We start from the raw sequence: 20,515 nt of genomic DNA on the forward strand, positions 1-20,515 counted from the left end.
TATATATATATATATATATATATATATATATATATATATATACACACACATATATACATATATATAATAAAACCAATTTTTCAGGTTATCTATCACTGCATAACAAACTATCCCAAAACTTAGATAACCACCTCAAATGACTTAACACAACCACTTTATTTGCTCATGGTTTTGTGGAACAGGAATTTAGAATGAGCTTGGCTGGGTGGTTGGTCTCTGATCCACGCAGCTTAGTTGGAATAGCTGGGACTGAAAGATCCACTTTCAAGATGGCCTCTTTACTATATACTGGGAGCTTCAGGATTCCTTGACATTCTCTCTCTGTCTCTCTCTGTCTCTCTCTGTCTCTGTCTCTCTCTGTCTCTCTCTGTCTCTCTCTCTCTCTCTCTCTCTCTCTCTCCTCCACACCCACAGGGTCTTATTCTCCAGGATCTGTGGCTAGGGATTCTTGCAACATGATATTCTCAGGGTAGTCTTCCTTTCTGTCTGGCAGCTGGCTTCCAAGAGAGCAAGGCAGAAGCTGCCAGTCTTCTTTTAAACATTTGACACTTGAATGGTTTCATTTTGCCATATGTTATTGATCAAAGCAGTCACAAGCCATTCCAGATTCAAGGGCAGGATAAATAGATCCCTCCTCTCAATGGAAGGAGTGTCAAATAACTTATGTCTATCTTTAATCGGCCACAGTAACTCAGAAATTTGCCCAAAATTGAGCTTCATTAAATGGTGCATGGGTTCCTATTTTTCATCACAATGAAGCACAACCCAAAGCTTACATCCTAAGTTTCTCCTCACAAGTAGGTGCCATAATTGCAGCATTCAGTATGGTGGGTCCCACAGAAGGAACAAGGACATAGGGTGTTAACTGCAAAGGAATTCAGCCCACACTTATACCTGTCTGTCCCATTTGGGCCTTATGCCATAGATGGAATACAGAGAGTGGGTCACTGTGAGACCCACACAACACTGCCCACACACATGCCTGTAAATAATTGCTAGACCTTTGCCATGATGCTAGCCTTCTCAGTGAACCAGAATATATAATATTGAATTCAAATTCTATTCCCTGGCAAGTTCAGAGCCACTGGCAGAAAAATCTGAGACCTAATTTTCAGTATGTCTTTGTAAGGAATTCATCATCGGAACAATTCTGAACATTATGTATAATGTAATTAGGTGGAACTAGTATTTAAACCTTAAAAAAAACAATGCTTACGTATGTTACCATCATGAATAATTGATGGAAGTTAGACTAGAGCCCTGGCCATCTGACTACCTGACTTTAAAGCTCATCTTTCTACTTGCAGTTAGCTTCCTAATGAAATTTAAAAAGGAAAGAAAGACAATCTCAAGAGAAGGACAGCGATGAAAAATGTCACAATCACCGAGAAGGGATAGGAGCTGCCACAGCCTTCAAATCTTTTTCAGTTCCCAAGTGATTCTGACAGGTAAGCAGACAGGGTGCCTCTTGGGAGCTGCTAATGAACACAGGATTGGGAGAGGCTAGGGAGGATGAAAGACGAAGCAGCTCTGATATCAATAGTTGCATCCTGTATCCCACCAGTGCTCAGGGGCACCCAGGGTGGCCCGAGGCAAATTTTCAGAGTAGGAAGCTTATCTTGTAGAATTCAAATTTTCTCTCCCTGGAACTCAATAGCTTATCTGCCCACCCAACCCCCCACCATTGTTATCACAGCTTCTTGAAAGTCTAGATGCTCACAACCTTACCTTCCTCTCTCCTCCACCAAGACAGCACTGCCACTTTTGCTACCTCAGTACAAAGCGGCTCCTAGGAACGGCTCCAATATCTGCCATTTACTCTCAGGTGTAGGGTTTACCAGTGTGCCTTTTGCATCAGGAAGTACTTGGCATTTTCAGGTTCTCCCCTTCTCTTTTCACTGGCATTCCCCAAACCAAGTAATGGAGGCAGCAGCCGTTGGGTCGTAAGTCAACCCCAAGATACTTTATTTAATCAAAACAGATTTTAATTAAAAGATTTAAAGGGAGGAGAAAAAAAGAGACATAATAAATAATTTTATCACTTGTATTACTCCGTAAACAGTTTATGAGAACAAGTTAAATTTTACTATGGCTTTACAAGTCTATGGCAATTGATTATAAGAATCCTTCCACACACTATGAATCATTTTTCTAGGAAGGAATGATATTTTTAAAAATTAAATAATGCTTATACCATTCAATTTATAAAGTTCATATGAAAGGTGGATAAGAATGAAGGTAGGAGTAGGACCAAGTCATCTGATCCAAATACCATGATTTTTCTATTTTCCTTGCAGATTTTCCTACCACTTTTGCTCTCGATTGTCTCTATGGTAACGAAAGAAACTTTTCCAGTTCTTTTTATGGTTAACGAGAACTTTCATATAAGGATACCACATTTTTTCAAACAACTTAAGCTGCAATAAAGAGAACCTCAAAATCTTAGTGGGTGTCACCCAACAAAAGATTATTTTTCACACATATTCAAGTCCAACATGAGTCGACAAACAGGACTTCTTTATAATCCTTTGGGGATGCAGGCTGACAGAGTGCTGTTTTTATGATTATCTTCAATCATAGTATTTAAGATAATCAAAAGGAAGATGCTGACTGCACACTGGCTCTTAATACTCCCACCTGGAGGTGAAAAAAGTCTCCTCCACTCACATTTTATCAGCCAAAGCAAGTCGCATGGCTTTGCCTAAAATCATAGGACATCGGGAAGTACTAACTTACCATGCATCAGGAAAAAGAAGAGAGAGAACATTTGTGAACAATCAAAATTGTGACTACATACACAAAACAGAAATAAGTATGAATAAAGTTTATGCTAAATACAAGATAATTTAATAATTCAGTATATTTCATTTAAAATTCACTTGTAGTCTATGGATAGAACCAATAAAAATAAGAAAAAGCCTAGGAATGAGTGTGGTTCACAAGAAGAAAGAAACCAGGAATGAAAAACACTTTTCAAATTATCACTCAAATTAATCATAAGGATAACTGATGGTTAAACATCTATAAATATTTTATATATCATGGATTCCTGGTTTCTAGATTACAACAATACCTAGATTAAAACAATACCATAATTAAAACCAACAAGAAGTCAAGAATATCCAAGACTTCTAGAATATCTCAAAAGAAAAGTTATTATATCTAACCAACTGCATAAGCAAGGTAGATGGAAATTATTAAAATTTGGTTGCAGCTTAATTGTATAGCAACTTACTTATAGGATATTTAAACCTTACATTATTTAACTTTCTGTAATTTATATAGAAATTTCTCACATATCATTGTCTGAAATCTATAAAACTATGCAGCAAAGCATCCCATCCTTATCTCTATTTCACAGATGAGAAAACTGAGACTCTGTGATTTTTATATGACTTGATCAAGGTCACATATGAAAAGAGTACCAGAGCCAAATTTTGAGCCCATTGCTGTCCCATTAACCAGAGTGGGTGGAAATGTGTCAATAAGATTACAAATATTAAATTATTATAGCTGGAATTATTTTATTCTTCCATTTCTTAAGCTGTGTTCCATATAAGAGCAGGTGTTCTTAGAACTAAAGAGACAATTGAAATAGGTTTGGGATCCTCTGGATTAAGAAAAAATAAAACATAATTCCTTATAAGACTTTGCAAAATCTTTAACGTGCTATTAAGCATTTTGAGTTTCAGTGAGTGAGAGTGTGGGAGGCAGAATGACGGCCCCCTAAAATGCCCACATCCTAATCCCAAAACCTGTGAATATGTTAGCTTACATGGCAACAGGGACTTTGCAGACATGATTAAATTAAGGGTCTTCAGATGAGACATTATCCTGGTGGGCCTAATGTAATTACAAGGGTCCTTATAAAAGAGAGAAAGGAATGTCAGAGTCAGAGAAGATGTGATGATACGATAGTGGGAGCAGAGGTCAGAGGTCACAGTGGTCCAAGGCCACTATCCAAGGAATATGGGCAGACTCTAGAAGCTGGAAAGGACAAGAAGATGGATACTACTCTAAAGACTCTAGAAGGAACATAGCCCTGCTAACATGTTGATTTGAGCCCAGTGACACCCAGCTTGAACTTCTGACCTCCAGAATTATAAGAAAATAAATCAGTGTTGTTTTAAACTAAATTTGTGGTAATTTATTACAGTACCCTAGGAAATAAAGGGTAGTAAATCTTTGCTCTTAAGCCTTTTTGCTATTGAGCCTTTCATCGCCTGAAATACCTTCCTCAAGGAATACGGTTTGGGGAACACTGACTCCAGTCCCCTACAATTATCTTGAGATATAGATTATTGATGTTGGAAATAGTATATTTGATCAGGATGAAAAAATTAATAGGAAATAGAGGAGAGAGCAGTATGTGATAATTGGCACTTGGTGAGAATAACTCACTTCACCCCTTGATTTTAGTTGCAAAGTTTCTGTCTCCTAAACATTAAATGTTCCTGCCACTCTCTGCAGCCTGGAGTGAAAGACAGCCCTTCCTCCCATCTCTCTTCAACACTTATATGCTGCAGGCAAAAACAATTTGAAGTGGGTGACAGCAAAGCTCTTCTTTTTAATGCCCTTTGCCTCAGGCACAAGACTGGATCTTTCCAGACACTAGAAATGTTATGAGTGGACTTTCACCCGTTCTCCCCCTGGCAAAGCCAAAACATGCTTTTCAATTGGATCTCAGATATGCTGATGAGTATCAGAAGCCTGACAGGCTTGTGAAGCTGGACTTCCATGCAGTATTTTTCACCTGTGACTTATGTGGAGTGGCTGCACAGGAGAGAAAAGATGAGGGAGGGCAAGTCTCTCTGACCTCCAACCCTGCCTCTGCTTGTTAGAGATTAGAGGCAAGGGTGGCGAAAATCCATTCAGCTAATGCAATAGGCTTAATGCTGGCTGGTTCGAAACCAGCAGAACCACAAAATTACAAACCTTCTCAGAGTGCTGCGTATCAGGATCATAAAAAAGTATAAATCATCACTAAAATAGTAGAAAACTGGGCCCCCAGCCTGCATGGGTTTCTACAAATCGTTTTTACCTCTTACTCATGAGAAACACTCATGATGCATTAGATTTGGAAAAAGGAGGAATGATTCCTGGAGAGCACGACGATGGTTATGTCACTAACACGGAAGGGGCCAACATGATTTAACTGTTTGGCCAGGACAGTAGCTTCAATCCCCCAAAGGCAATCACAATACTCTAGTAAATAGAAAACAAAAGCTCTCTCAATAGTCTAGAATGATTGTTAACGTGAATTCCAAAGATATTAAATCGGCTTTATTCCTACATGTTAGAGGGCTATTGTTTATCCCGTTTTCACAGCCTGCCCTCCTTCAGTCTGATCCACATTTGTTCATTGGGATTATGGCCAATATCCTCTGAGCTGGAAAACAAGCCACTATGAAACAAACAAGCTGCTGGCAGACTGCTACAGTTTTCTTTATCTAGTTGGAGAACAAGTGATGTACGGATGTCTTCCAAATGAGCTATACTTCTTTATACAGCAGGCAGGCTCTGGCCATAGTCTATTATTTAATATTTGCAGTTGTCAAATCACTTTTGATGACTGAAAATATTCACCTTGCTACCAGGAAGATAACGGGTTGCTCTTTAAGAAATACCGAGTACAAACACCACTCATCACCCTTCTTTTCTCAATGATTCATTCATCAAATACTTGTCTACCATGTGCTAGGATATAGAGACGACTAGTTCCTTATCCTCAAGAAGCTCATGGTGCTTTGTATGAGTAAATATGCATGAACATATGTGGCATAGAGTCCGGATCACAAAGGGCTGAGGTGTCAGGAAAGGTGTCACGTGGTAAGAGGCACTTGAACTGACTCTTGAGAAACTAAGTCAGAATTCAGAGGAAGTGGCTTTCCAGACCTGGCAGAGAGGAAGAGAGGACTGAAGCAACACTTGGAGAATTGCAACTAATGATGAATGACTAAATTGTGGGGTGAGGCAGGGTGTGTCAGAAGATAGGTTGAAGAGACAGGCAGAGTTAGAACTTATATTAGGGAGGGCCTTGTGTGACATGAAGGAGCTTCAGCTTTATTCCACAGCAAAGAGAATTGACAAATTTACTCAGTACCACTTGAGATAACAGCTTGAGCGAAATTGAAATAACATATGTTTTCTTTGTCTAGCATTTTCACTTCTTATATCATTTGGGTCCAGGTATTTCAAACAAAAGGAATTATTTTTCAAACAAAAAGAATTTAATACATGGTATTGTTTATATAAGTGATGGGAAAGTTAAAAAGCCAAATCGAGACAGTGAGGCAACCTAGAAATTAGCAACAGCAGAAATTTACTATGCGATGGTACAGGAACCCGGAAGCCAAGGATGTCTGGCTGGAACTAGGACCATGGCAGGCTCTTGCCCTCATAGGTCTAGAGCAGGGGTGTCCAAACATTTTTCAACATTTTTCACCAGGGTCCATATGCGGTAAAATACACAAACAGCCGGGCCACTCACTCGAGGTGAAGTACATATTGCCTCACCTGGTTTATTTAAGTAAATTAAATATATTTTTGGAATTTGCTGCGGGCCAATTAACAATGGATCATGGGCCGCAGTTGGCCTGCGGGCCGCAGTTTGGACACCCCTGGTCTACCGGATAGAGTGATGGGCTCCCTGGCAGGAGCTGGGACCACAGAGGAGATACACCTACTTCAAGATGCCACCAGAGTAAGGAAGAAAGAAATATACTGGCTTTTTCCTTTTACTCTGGGTTTCCCCTAGTACATCCCATTGGTCAAGCATAACTAGACGCTAGTAGGAAAAGAAATATGGGACATGTCTTTCCTTATGATGAAGGGCAGTGCAGGAGAAGTACAGAGAATGTATATGAGAGAAAACATCGTATGAACTATATAGTCTTCCCCCTTTTTGTTACTCGGCATTCTTTGACCATATTTAACTCTTATACCGTAACCATTTATTCTCCTATTTCAAAGAATATTATCCATAGAATTGACAGAATAACTGTTCTGCATAAAGTGAACATGTTCTCACCCTTTTCCCAAATGGGGAGATGTAAAGGCCCATCCATCACCATGCCCATATTGAAATAAAGTATCTCCATGTGATATGCAGTCCTCCTCTTCTTGCCATCACTAATCCAGTGACCCATTAACTAATTTGCAAAAGGGATCATTACCAACATCTTTGAAACAAAATAGTAGAAGAAATGAATTGAAGAAAAAACAGGATAATGTATACATAACAATTATGCACAGCTATTATAGTCTATAGCTGGTCATGAGGTGATAGCTGATATTTTAAAAACTGCTTTATTGAGGTATAATTGACAAAACAATAAAGTGCACACACTTAAAGTATGCAATTTGATAGGTAGTTACAAAATAGTCATGGGAATATAAAATACAGCATATGGAATATAGTCAATAATCTTGTAATATCTATGTATGATGTCAGATGGATACTAGACTATCGAGGGGTCACTTCATAAATGACATAAATGTCTACCCATTATGCTGTACACCTGAAAATAATATAAAATAATACTGAATGTCAACTGTAATTGAAAAATAAAAAATTAAAATTAAAATAAAATTGCAACAGTAATACCTTCCTATTGTACTTGTCAAATAATACAGAGGTCCACAAAAAAAAAGCTAACACACTCCACTCACAACCCTTGATTATCTGTGCCCCAGAGTAATCAATATGAAAGGGTTTGTATTTATTTTTCTATAACTTTCTTTACATAAAATTATATTAAATTGTATGTTCACACATATAGGTAGGTTGCTTTGCTTTCGTTTGGATTTTGTTTCTGTTTATGTGTTTTTACAAATGTGGAATTAGTCTTACTATATGTGTGTGTGATTTTTCCAACCATTTCCCTATTTATGGACATTAGGTATTTTCTTTGTTATTTTTATTTCATTTTTCTTGTTTTGGTTTTATTTGTTTTTGTAACTACAAGCACTGTTGCAATAAACATCCATTTTTATTTGGTCAATTAAAAAAATAATAAATTATACAACTTAATGTATTTTGACATATGAACATACCAATGAAACCATCACCCCTAGGTGTTTCCTCATGCCCCTTTGAAATCCCTCTCTTCTGTTCCTCCCTGTTCCCCACACATACCACCCAACCCCAAGTAACCACTGATCTTTGTGTCACTCTAGCCGAGCCCCCTGTGAATTTAATGCCCCTAATATTTTTGGCAGGTAGAATTAAATAATTTAATTCTTAATTAGACCTTTGTTCACATGTTAACCACTCTTCTTGCTCAACTGCTTTTATTCTCACAAGTGAAGTCATATGTTGCTGATGTACTATTTCTTCGTCAAGCAGGAGGAGATAACTTCAGGGACTCAAGGAGAATTTGTGAGTTTGTTTTACAGAAGGAAAGAATGTCCCCCAAGTTAGCTGTTCCCAGCTGCTGGCACTCTAGAGTCTAATATGAAAAAGTGTCACCTATGACTAGAGAAACACAGACTCCTCTCTCAGTTCCCTGGAACGCCTTCTCCTCTTCCTCCCCTTTCAAACTCTTCTGTTTAGTCCAGAACTTCAGAGATGGTCTTTGGACACTAGTCCGCTGTCTTCCCAGGTTGCCGGCTTCCTGAATAAAGCAACATTTTCTTTCTACTTCCAACACTTGTCTCTTGAGTACTGGCTTTTGAGCTGAACTTGTTTTTTGTTTGTTTGTTTCGTTAACATCACTATGAATTAGGTTGCATTTTCTAGAATTTTATGTAAGTGAAGTCATACAGTATTTTTTTCTGGCTTCCTTCACTCAGCAAAGTTATTCTGATACTCATCCATGCTGTTGTGTGCAGCAATATTCATTCCTTTTTACTGTTGAGTGGTAATATTTTATTACATATATAAAAGTGAGGTGAGACTGGAAAAGTATAATGCTGCCCTTTCCAAGTAAAATTAATTTGTTTTATAATCCTTTTCCATTTTAAGGAAAATAAAGTATTTACCAAATTAACAGTTGCATACCAGGAACCAGGGGTTGTGTTCCTTTACTTCCTCAAGCAAGTATATCACACCTGGAACTTAGCTACAATTGGAATCACTACTGGATTAAATTTATTAAAATTTTCAGTCATTTGAAAAGATGACATCAGCTTTAGCCTGGGGCAAGAAGGCAAGTTAAACATGAATATAATAGTCATCATAACTTGCATCCTGAAAATCTTAGATGGTGACACTTCACTCTGTAATTCCTACAGATATTGTGTTTTCTTTTGTTTGTTTGTTTGTTTGTTTGTTTGATTATTCAGTTGGGAGGTGCACTTTCAGGGGCTTTGACTAAGTTCTTCATAACACAATAGCTCCCATTCCATGAGTCAAGGAGCCAATGTGAGAAGTCAGCCAGTTGCCAAGTATGACTATCCTAACTCTGCATTCGAGAACTACGGAAATAACTACAAGCTGGGTTCACTATGAGATGAACTGGGGACAAAACAACTTACTACCAGACATCCTACTTTGGTCACTGCATTACAGTTGTATTTTGGGGCACCAGGTATTAGCATCAATTAAGAATTCTCGTCTAAATAGCTCCAAAATGCCTGGACATTTTCCTTTCCTCTTCGCACAGTCATTCTGATAAATAACTTCAGATCCCTTAGTCTTAGCAACATTTATTTTTGGATATGTCTACTTGGGCAAGGGCAACAAAAGCAAAAATAAACAAATAGAACCATATCAACCTAAAAAGCCTTTGCACAACAAAGGAAACCATCAAAAAAAAAAAAAAAAAAAAAAGGCAGCCTACTAAATAGGAGAAGATATTTGCAACTATATATCTGATAAGGGGTTAAGAACTCATACAACTCAACATTAAAATAAATCTGATTATGAAATGAGCAGAGGACCTGAATAGACATTTCTCCAAAGAAAACACACAGATGGCCAATAGGCACAGTAAAAGATGCTCAACATCACTAATCATCAGTGAAATGCGAATCAAAACAACAATGAGATATCAACTCACACCTGTTAAAACCGCTATTATCCAAAAGACAACAAATAACAAGTATTGGTGAGGATGTAGAGAAAAAAGAACCCTTATTCTCTGTTGGTGGGAATGTAAATTGGTGCAGCCACTAGGAAACAGTATGGAGATTCCTCAAAATGTTGCAAATAGAACTGCCATACAATCCAGCAATTATACTTCTGGGTATTTATCCAAAGAAAATGAAAACACTAATTCAAAAAGATATATGCACCCCTATGTTCGTTGCAGCATTATTTACAGTAGCTAAGATACGGATGTAAGCTAAGTGTCCAGTGATAAATGAATGGATAAAAAACATATGAAAATATGTCATCAGCCATAACAAATAATGAAATTTTACCATTTGCAACAACATAGATGGACATAGAGAGTATGATATCAAGTGAAATAAGCCAGGAAAAGACAAATATTGTATGATTTAACTCATATGTGGAACCTAGAAAAACAAAACAGACAAATAAAATAGAAGCAAACTCCTAGACACAGAGAACAAACTGATGACTGCCATAGGAGAGGGAGTGGGGAGGACAGACAAAAACGGTGAAGGGGATTCAGAGGTACAAACTTCCATTTATAAAATAAATAAGTCACAGGGATATGATGCACAGCATAGGGAATATCGTCAGTAATAAACTTGGTACAGTGACGGATGGTTACTAGATTTATGGTAATTACTACATATGATATATAAATGTTGAATCACTATGTTTTACACCTGAAACTAATATAATATTGTATGTCAACTCTACTTTAATAAAAGGATTATAGGCTCTTTAAATAAGGGAAGACTATTCTCATCAGATACGATTGCATCTGCTGGTAATGGAACCTGGGGGATATTTTGTATTCATGGTTCTCAAATTCAGCTGCATCTGCTCAAGTACCACCCATCCAAACTCTCAGAGATCCATCCTTTAAAATGAACCCTAACATATTAAATTGATGAGTCCATGTTTTCAACTTGCATGACCACTGCAAACTCATGGTTCTGATCTTCAAGCATGATTTCCCTCCAGATACAAAAAAATTGAGGAACACCTTAGCAGCTCTCTGATTCTCTGGTGGTGTCCCTTAAGCTAAGAGTTTAAGGCTCTAGGCTTATCGTTTTCTTTTTGTAAGCAGTCCAGCACAGTCAGAAACAGCCATCCCATTTTTATAGTCAAATGCAACAGCTACTTGTTTCACCAGAGCATAGCTTTCAAGTGACACACAATTCCAAACAAACTAGGTTATAATTTAAGTAATTGTGATGCCACTTGATGAGACACATTAATTATAGTATCTCATTTTCCACCTGAAAGAAGTTCTGCACTGTATTCAAGCTACAAGAAGCAAGTAATCTAAGCTCAGAATTTGTTCTTTAGGATCTGTTTCCTAGGACTGATCCTGATACAAAAAAAAAAAAAAAAAAATGAGTCAGTCAAGATCTAACCAGGAAAATATAAATCAATTTAACTATGTCAAATAAATGAAATTTAATACAAGCAAATGGTTGCACGTGTGTTGGTAGAACTGAGAAACTTAACAGGATATCATGAAACAACCCACAGATTAGAAAGAGCAGGAAAGCCAGTATTACTCCATTGGGTTAGAGAAAACAGAAGTGATTTCACTGAAGCCCCAAAGCCAGGAATATGTAATGAGGGCAAGAACCACAGGAGGATTTGCCTGTGGGAGTTGGAACCACTGAATAAGAAGTTATCTGCCAGGAGCTAGAGTTAAAGAAGAGATACAGCTGTTGCCAGAGATACTGCCTAAGTCAACATGAGAGGGAAAATAACCTTAAATTCCCCCTCCTTCTTGTCTTCTGTTTTCTCTTCCCACTGGCTGACCCTACCTAACAGCTAGTTAGCAGTTCCTCGTAATACAGAATAGAAATGGGAACATGCAGTAAATCTGAAAATGTATAAGCAAATGACTGGCATACTTCCACAAAGAGAAGAGTAATGGGCAGAATTTGCCATCATTCAATGTGGAGGTTTAGCCAGGCCAATTCAGAAGTAGCTAGAATTCCTTGTACCTGCTTCCTATAGAGTTGTTTTCTGTGTCATGCACATATTTCTAGTTTAATCCAGGGAAGAAATTTTCACTTTACATGAGAAGCTTCATAATCTACAGGAATTTAGACAAGAAAGTTTGGGTTTAGGTCACGGTCTATAAAAATGAACTATATACTTAGAGTAGGTGTTGTACGCAGACTTTACCTGTAACTCTTCCAATGCCAGCACTATTAACATAAATGATACAAACCTTACTAAGATTTGTATCAATGTCTAAAGAGGACATAAAGCACATTTTAAAACATAATATTATACCACAAATTTGTCCCAATATTAGAATTACAGAATTTGAGTTTCAGTGATTCACCTCTCTGAGATTCAGTCTACTACTCTCTAAAACAGATTAGAATAATTTGTAAGTCTTTTCCATGTATTTGTTAAACAAAAATTTTTCCCAGGCACCTTTGCTAACTGACTTTAGCTAAGCATAAAGAATATAATGACAGCATTGTAGCTCTTGCATATTTCATGAAGCCAAATACTATGGTTAATAATCGAACAATTAGATACATGCATATTAATGTGCTAAGTGCTATGAAGGAGAAATACATGATTTCATGAGGAGGGTTTGGTCTATCTAGTTAGGGGAGTCAGAAAAGGAGTTCATGAGATGATCCTTGACATGTAAGAGTTTAACAAGGAAAGAGCTGGGAGAAGAACTGCCAAGCATGTGCAAAAGCCCTGTGGCTGGAGAACTGTGACATGTATATGAAATTGTAAGAAGGACAATGTGCCTGAAGCCTATTAAAGAGGATGGGAGTATAGTGCACATTGATATTGGTGACATAGTCAGGGGTCAGAAGACAACTGACCACAGGGCATGTGCAACAGCATGGTTTTTATCCATAGAGGGATGAGCAGCCATCAAAGTGTTTAACCTGTAAAGTGACAGGTTCCGACCTGCTCTATGCAAAGATCACTCTAGCAATGTTTTTGAAAATGCGCTAAAAGTGAAATAGTTTCCGTGGTAGCTTAGACTAGGTTGGAGTTGATAGAGATCATGAGTAGTGGATACACGAGTATTTGAGTGATTTTAGAAAGTAAAATAACAAACTTCATGAGTGGGCTTGGCATAATGAATTAGAGGGATTTGTCAAAGATGATTCCTACCTCCTGGCTTGTATGCATGGGTGCAGGTTAGAGCATTCACTGACAACAGTGCTGATGGCACTTGCTTACAACAGACCAAGGATGCAGGGTACTTGTCAGTATATTTTTGGACATATTAGGTTTGGGTGACTTCAGCTATTAATATTTAGGAGAAAGTGCCAAGTAGGCAAATGGATGTTCAGGTGTGAAACAAATGAATAGATTAGACTAGAAAAGGATATTTGGGATTCATCAGCTTAGACATGGTAATTGAAGGTATGACCAAGATTGCCTCGAAGGAGAGTACAAAGTAGAGAGAGAAGAGGACCAAAAGTGCAACTGTGAGTAACTCCATCATTCAATGATTAAGTACAGGAGGTTGAGCCTAAAACAGAAACAGGAAAAGAATGACCAGATAGGTAGAAGTGCCAAGAAAGCGATGTCACAAAATTCAAAGAAAGAGTGTTTTGAGAAAGAGAATGAGTCCAAAGCTGCTGAGTAGTAAAAGTGTCCATCAATAATGTCCATTCAATTTAGTGAAATGGACATTATTGATAATATAAATGAGAGCGATTCTGGAGTCAGGGGATCAAAGGCCAAACTGAGGTGAACACAGAAGCAATTGGAAGAAATTTGGCTGTAGAGGGGAGGAAAAGAAAATGCAATATCTGAAGGGTAAAGAGGATTTTGTTATTGTTGTTGTTTGTAAAAATTAAAAGAGATAAGCGTGCTTAAAAGTTGATAGACAGTGTCGAATTAAAAGGCAAGTGTTACTATACAAGAGCGAGACGAAAAAAGCAATTGTGTAAAGTTCTAGAGCAAGACAGAGGGAGTACAAATTCAAAGTTATTGATAGTAGGGACATTTCCATTGTGATGAGAAAGAAGAAAGACAGGGTAGATGTGAATTTATGTCTGTTTGCTGTTGGGGAGATGCTTGGTTGCTGTTGGGAGATGATAGAGTTATCGAATGAAGGCTTTTTAATTTTTCTGCAAAGTTAAGTTCCTCTTCCTGGAGAGAGAGGGAAGAACAACCTGGGGGTTGAGAAGGGTAGGAAAATGAAAAGAAGTAGAAAGCAGAAGGGCAAGACATTTCCAACTCAGGTTTTCAATGATTATTTTATTTTTCATTTGTATTACTTTACTTTTTTATTTGGTGTACCCTTCTTGCAAATTAGAAAAGTTTCTTTGAACTAGTATCAGGATTCTTTGGAAAAATCATTTTGTGTTTCATCAAGGTTCTCTCTCTCACTCTCACTCTCTTTCTCTCTCTCTCTCTCAAAGACATACACACACACACACACACACACACACACACACACACACACACCCCATCATACCATTCAACTCTTTGAAAAACTTAATGCTAAGTGAATATGGATGTTAAAAATCAATCTGTTGCTACAAATTTTACATTTAAAAATCACAGTGGAATTTAGCTCCCCACTAACAAGGAACCTAAAAACTCACTGCCTGATGTTTGCTAGATCTGTACAAAGACCTCCTTGGAGGCTTGTTTCTTCTGTTTATTGCAATTGAACTTGTAGCAGAGGCACTGCCTTAATCCAAAGCCTGTACAACCTTTACAAAGCCTCTATTAAAACTACAAAGAAAAAAAGACAGGCACAAATTCTTCTTTTCTTATTTTTCCATACATCTGGCGTGAGTGTCCAAGAAACCTAAATGAAAGTCATTTAAACTTCAGTGTGTTACAGAGTAACAGAGATTGCATGAAAAAATGCATGGCAAGTAAAATGAAGTCTTTGAAAAACCAAAATCAGTGGGAACTGAATACCAAGTTCACACTGATTTATAGCTTCCAATTCGTGAAGTTGCCAAATGAATTATACCAAGATTCTCCTTGTCTCAGACACTAATATTTGCTTCAAGGAAGTGGCTTCCTTTGTAGATACTGTTAATGGCCATAGAATATTCACCATAATAGTGCAACATGAAAGTGATCTTGGTAGATTTCACTCTTACAATTCAAATTAAGAGAAAATTTCCAAATATAATAGAAAGGAGAGTGTTCCCTCCTACTTTATCAACTGTTATAAAATTCATTAAGCCCTGTCTGGCTTGGGTATTCCATCTACTGACAAATCTGATTAAAATTAGAATTGAGAATAAGTAGTAATGGAACTGTCCAAGTATAAAGATGTTGCCCCTGAAAATTGGCTTCTAAAAAGGGCATCGATTAAAAATGAATTATAGAGAGGTGAGAAATCTGCTGTCAATATGGCATCTTCAATTATGTAAAATATTGCAATTAGTGAGGTTAGAAAGATTTTTACCAAATAATCCAATTAAAAGCTAATACATTTAGGATTCAACCTTTACACAGAAAGGGTATTTATGTATCAACTTTCTATTACTGCTGTAACTTAGTAGCTGCAAACAACACAAATTTATCATCTTACAGTTCCATAGTTTAAAAGTCCAACACAGGTTTCTCTGGGCTAAAATCAAGATGTCAACAAGGCTACGTCCCTTCTGGAGGCTCGAAAATTTGTTTCCTTCCCTGTTCAACCTTTGAGCAGTGGCCCACATTCCTTGGGTTATGGCCCCTCCATCCATCTTCAAAGCCAGCAGCATAGCATCTCTCCGACTGATTCCATCATCACATCTCTTTCTCTGACCTCACTTTTGCTTCCTTCTTCTACTTTTAAGGACCCTGTGATTACAATGGACCCACCTGCATTATCCTGATTATCCAAAATAATTTCACATAGGCAAAGTCGCATTTACCATATAAGGTACCATGTTCACAGGCTCTGTGAATAGGTAAGGTAACACACTCAAAGGTTCATTCACAGGATTAGAATGTTGACATCTTTAGGGGACCATTATTCTGCCTACTGTACTTGAGAAAGTGAAAGGATATGTATTTAAAATAAATTTACTACTGCAAGATATCTGTTTTCTAAAACTATCGTGTTCAAGGAACAGATGAAAAAATTAAATAATTTTTTTTCCATAACTGTACAGTACATCAGATATCAGAATACTTATTTCCAGTGACAAGAATGCTAAGTAAGAAAATAATTCCTTTGGCAAAATGAAGCTAACTCAGAAGGTATGAACTGATGATTGAAAAGCTACTGGGGATGCCCACAGGATGTCATACATCTCCACTTGAGGAAATTACAGTAGTAGAGAGAGCAGACAGAGGTTGTAAAATCATAATAAAAACATATTTTAATTAAATTATTCCACCATAAAACTAAAAGGAATCTAAAAACAACAGCTGATTATGATCCTCATGCTTCTTGAATAGCCTGTGCAAGAAAATTATTTTGAGATGAGATCTGAGCTGGTTACGAACTACTTCACCCCAGCTCTCTCTCCTCTATCCTTCCTTAAGTATCTTTCTCTCTTTGTCTCTATCTCTTAACTCTCTGCCCCTGCTATCTTTCATTTCTTTTCGCAGAAAGTATGACCTGAGTGAAGACTCAAGTGCATCAATTCATTACCTTTGAAAGCACAGGAAATCATTGCACATCACATCACTGTGGGTTAAAATTGACATAAGGCAAACTGTTGCTTTAGCTGCAGCTTGTTATACCTTGAAAAACAGTGTCAGATGCCAAGAGATACAACTGCCAGGAAAGCTGGGTTTCCAGGAAACAATAACTTTCACATTTTTATCATCATAATCTAGATCTAAAGGAAATAACTTTCATATCTTTGCCATCAAAATCTAGATCTAAATTTGACTTTTAAAAAATCTACAGCATTAAGCATCCACATTTTTAAAATTTTACTGGGGCATGTGGTCTAACAAAGGATGTTTCATCATTTATAAATTTAAATGAAAAGTGTTACAAAGTCATAAAAAATAAATTGCATTTAGCTACATATTGAATAAATTTACTTTATTGAAAAAAAAAAAAACAATGAAATTATAATAAACCAAGGATGTCCTGGAAAATCCAGGATGCATGGTCACCGTTATTTCTACCAGGCAGTTCAGAATGCTATTTGGTTTTAAAGCCCACAATTTATTTTGTGCAGTGCCTGCCAGTACCACAAGAGCTTTAGAAAAACAAAGTCTTTTTATTCCATGTGAAATCATATGAACTGAGTATTTGGCCTGCTTAATTATCCCAAGAGTCTGGTTCAGTAGTTCAGTGTCTGGCACACTAAATGCTCAATAAATGGAGATTGAATAAATGAACAAACGCATTAACAATTTAAGATTAGTCATATAGAAGGCAGGCCAATTTTCCTTTATGCCAAGACTGAGTAAAAAGCTCACAAGATGCATCTGGAAGAGTGACTTCTCAAGACTTTTAGTCCTATAAGGACAGAAACATTTACAATAAATAATTAATAACTAATTCAACTGATTTCATTGAGGTGTATCACCTTGTAGTATAACCATGAAAAGGCTGTATATTTTTTAAATTAAAAAATTCTTTGTCAAGTTTCCATTCCCATGGGATTTCAGGCTCTCTAGTGATATTTCAGTCCAATTTCACAAGTTCCAGACTTACAGTGATCCTCTCCGTTTAAAAACTTCTATCACATATTCAATTCACAGCTCTCTTCCTGTACAATCCATGACGGGATAGACAGGTAACTCCATGGGTTGGAGTAGGAGGCAGGGAGGGAGCAGATGGGGTCTTCTCTCTCATGCCATTCCTCAGTTCTTTGCTGTCATTACTCTTCTGAGATTGGAGCAGGGATGAAGTTGCAGAAGAAAGACATTCCACAAGTGACTGTTCAAAATAAATCAGCCTCTCTTCTTTGTCTGCTGGCCTTCATATCTCTTTATCAAGTAGTGGCTTCCTCACAAGAGACATTTATGGATTCTCAGGTTGGACGTCCATGGGTTTCTCCCTGCACAACGACCTGACATGGAATATCTGACTGAGGCTCAGCCTCTTCCTTCTCACCCCTAGCCTGTCCCAGATGCTCCACCCCCATGTTCCCGCACTGCTAGGCTTCCTTTGCCCAGTGAGTAGCACCTGGAAGGGCGGTGATTTAGAAAAGCTTGTCTCAGTCACCTACTCACCTTCAGTCAGATCCCACCTACACACCTTGTCATACCAAACACAGAAATGCAGACTTCACCCTGGAATTTTCTCTTTAAACTGTCACAGCTCTCTGGCCTGTTTTTCTATGCTCAAGCCTAAAACATGGATGCTCCATTAGTTCAGTGGCTCAGTATTTTCAAATAGATCATCCCTAGTCCTTGACTTACAAGTACTGTATACATATCAAGCCATTTTTCCTCCCACAGCAACTCTAGGAATGTGATATCAGCATGTCCATTTTACAGGAAATCTGTAAAATTTTTCTATGTATATCAGTATTATACCAGGTGTGTCACTCAGTGTTTAAGAAACAACTTAGATTTTTCAAATTTCATTTGGCTTAATTGTACTGTTAGAAGATGTTAGAATCATCTTACAACATGATGAGTCAGTAATGTTATGATTCTCATTTACAATAACTTGTCCAATTTCACCAAACCACTGAGTGTTAGAATTAGAATTTGGTGTTCTAATTTCATGCCCAATGTTCTTCCTTGATACTGCGCTGTTAGTGGAAAATTCCACTTTTCTTCTTGTTAAGTGCAGGTCCAGTAGGTTTCCTATTCCAAGATAACATCTGTGCCATGCGCCAAAGTGTATATGGATAACCACACACATATAAAATATGTAAAATAATAAATGGACAACTGAGTTCATTCACAATGAGTTCGTCCAGAAAAAAATTATTCTAGTGAAGTTTCTCCATGAATAAAAGACTATAGTTGTCACAATTTGAAATATCCTTGGCCTTCTGGTAGATAGCTAGCTGTCTGATATTTCCACTTGGACCATCTCCATTTAAACGGTGAACAATATATGCATTGGTGGCATAGTGGGGAGCATAGCTACCTTCCAAAGAGCAAGGCTGCCTGGACTGCAGAGGAAATCCCATTTGGTATGCACCCCATAGTTTTCAAGATTTTCAAGATTTAGAAATACATTTTCCTTTTTCTTAAAGTCACATGGTTATCACACCAGAGTATTTTTAATCCAATAAATACTCTGTATGTACATGTATAATTTATAAGATTGGGAAAAAAGCATTGAAACACTTTGGAATACTGGTGCTGAAACAAAGACTTCCATGGAGACCCAAATGTCCATGATACAGAAGGGAAACAAGAGTCCTGAAGACACTTGGTCTATTGCCCCAATATGTAATCTTTGAATCCGTTCTTTCTTCCTAATTTCTGAAATTCTTCACATCATTATATCACCCATTATAGTTTAAGTGAGTTTCGTAAAAATGCAAAGTCCAGCAAAGGATTAAATTATTATTAATCAGTCATATATTAGTAGGAATTATTTAAATAAACCACTTCATACTTCATTTTAGCGATTGACAAAGGCACTGGTGAAATAGCCATATTTGAATTGGAGGGGAAAGTGACTGTTTATAAGGAGACAAGCACCACAATGTTCACTGTAGCATAGCTTATAGTAGTGAAAGGTGAGCAACACTGTACATGTCCCTCATGGAGAATACTGTAAATTATGATGGACATTTCTGACAGAGTATTACATAGTAGTAAATATCGATGATTGGATTAACATGGATCTCAAAAATACAATGAGAGGGTCATCAAAAATACAATGAGAGGATCTCAAAAATACAGTTGAGAGGAAAAATAAATTGAGGAAAATTTTTAGAATGCATTTTTAACCATTTAAAAAATTCACTCTACACAATACCACAATAGGTTGTGTAACATTAGAACAGTTAAAAGCATTAGCATATGATGAAGCCCACTGTTTCTGGAATTGGATGCCTGCCTTTGAATCCTAGTTCCACCATTTCCTAGCTGTGTGACCTTGTACAGTTATTTAAGCTGTTGGTGTCTCAATTTTAAAAGGGAGGTAATAGTAGTTCCTATTTCATAGGTTTGTTTTCAAAGTCAAAGAAGGAATTCACGTGAACAACTTAGAATATGCCATGTGCATATTATAAAAACATTGGTTATTGTTCATTATATATGGATATATATATACATATGTAGAAAAATATAGTATCAACTAGAAATCATGATATTCAATGCCTCTAGGGCAGGGGTGTCCAAACTGTAGCCCGCGGGCCAACTGCGGGCCACAATCCATTGTTAATTGCCCTGCAACAAATTCCAAAAATATATTTAGTTTACTTAAATAAACCAGGTGAGGCAATACGTACTTCACCTCGAGTGAGCGGCCCGGCTGTTTGTGTATTTTACCGCATATGGCCCTTGGTAAAAAACATTGAAAAAAGTTTGGACACCCGTGTTCTAGAGAGAAAGAGAGTAGAGACAGAATAGAAAAAATAACAAGGA

The sequence above is a fragment of the Rhinolophus sinicus genome, linkage group LG04 (assembly GCF_036562045.2).
Source record: "Rhinolophus sinicus isolate RSC01 linkage group LG04, ASM3656204v1, whole genome shotgun sequence".
NCBI lineage: Eukaryota > Metazoa > Chordata > Mammalia > Chiroptera > Rhinolophidae > Rhinolophus > Rhinolophus sinicus.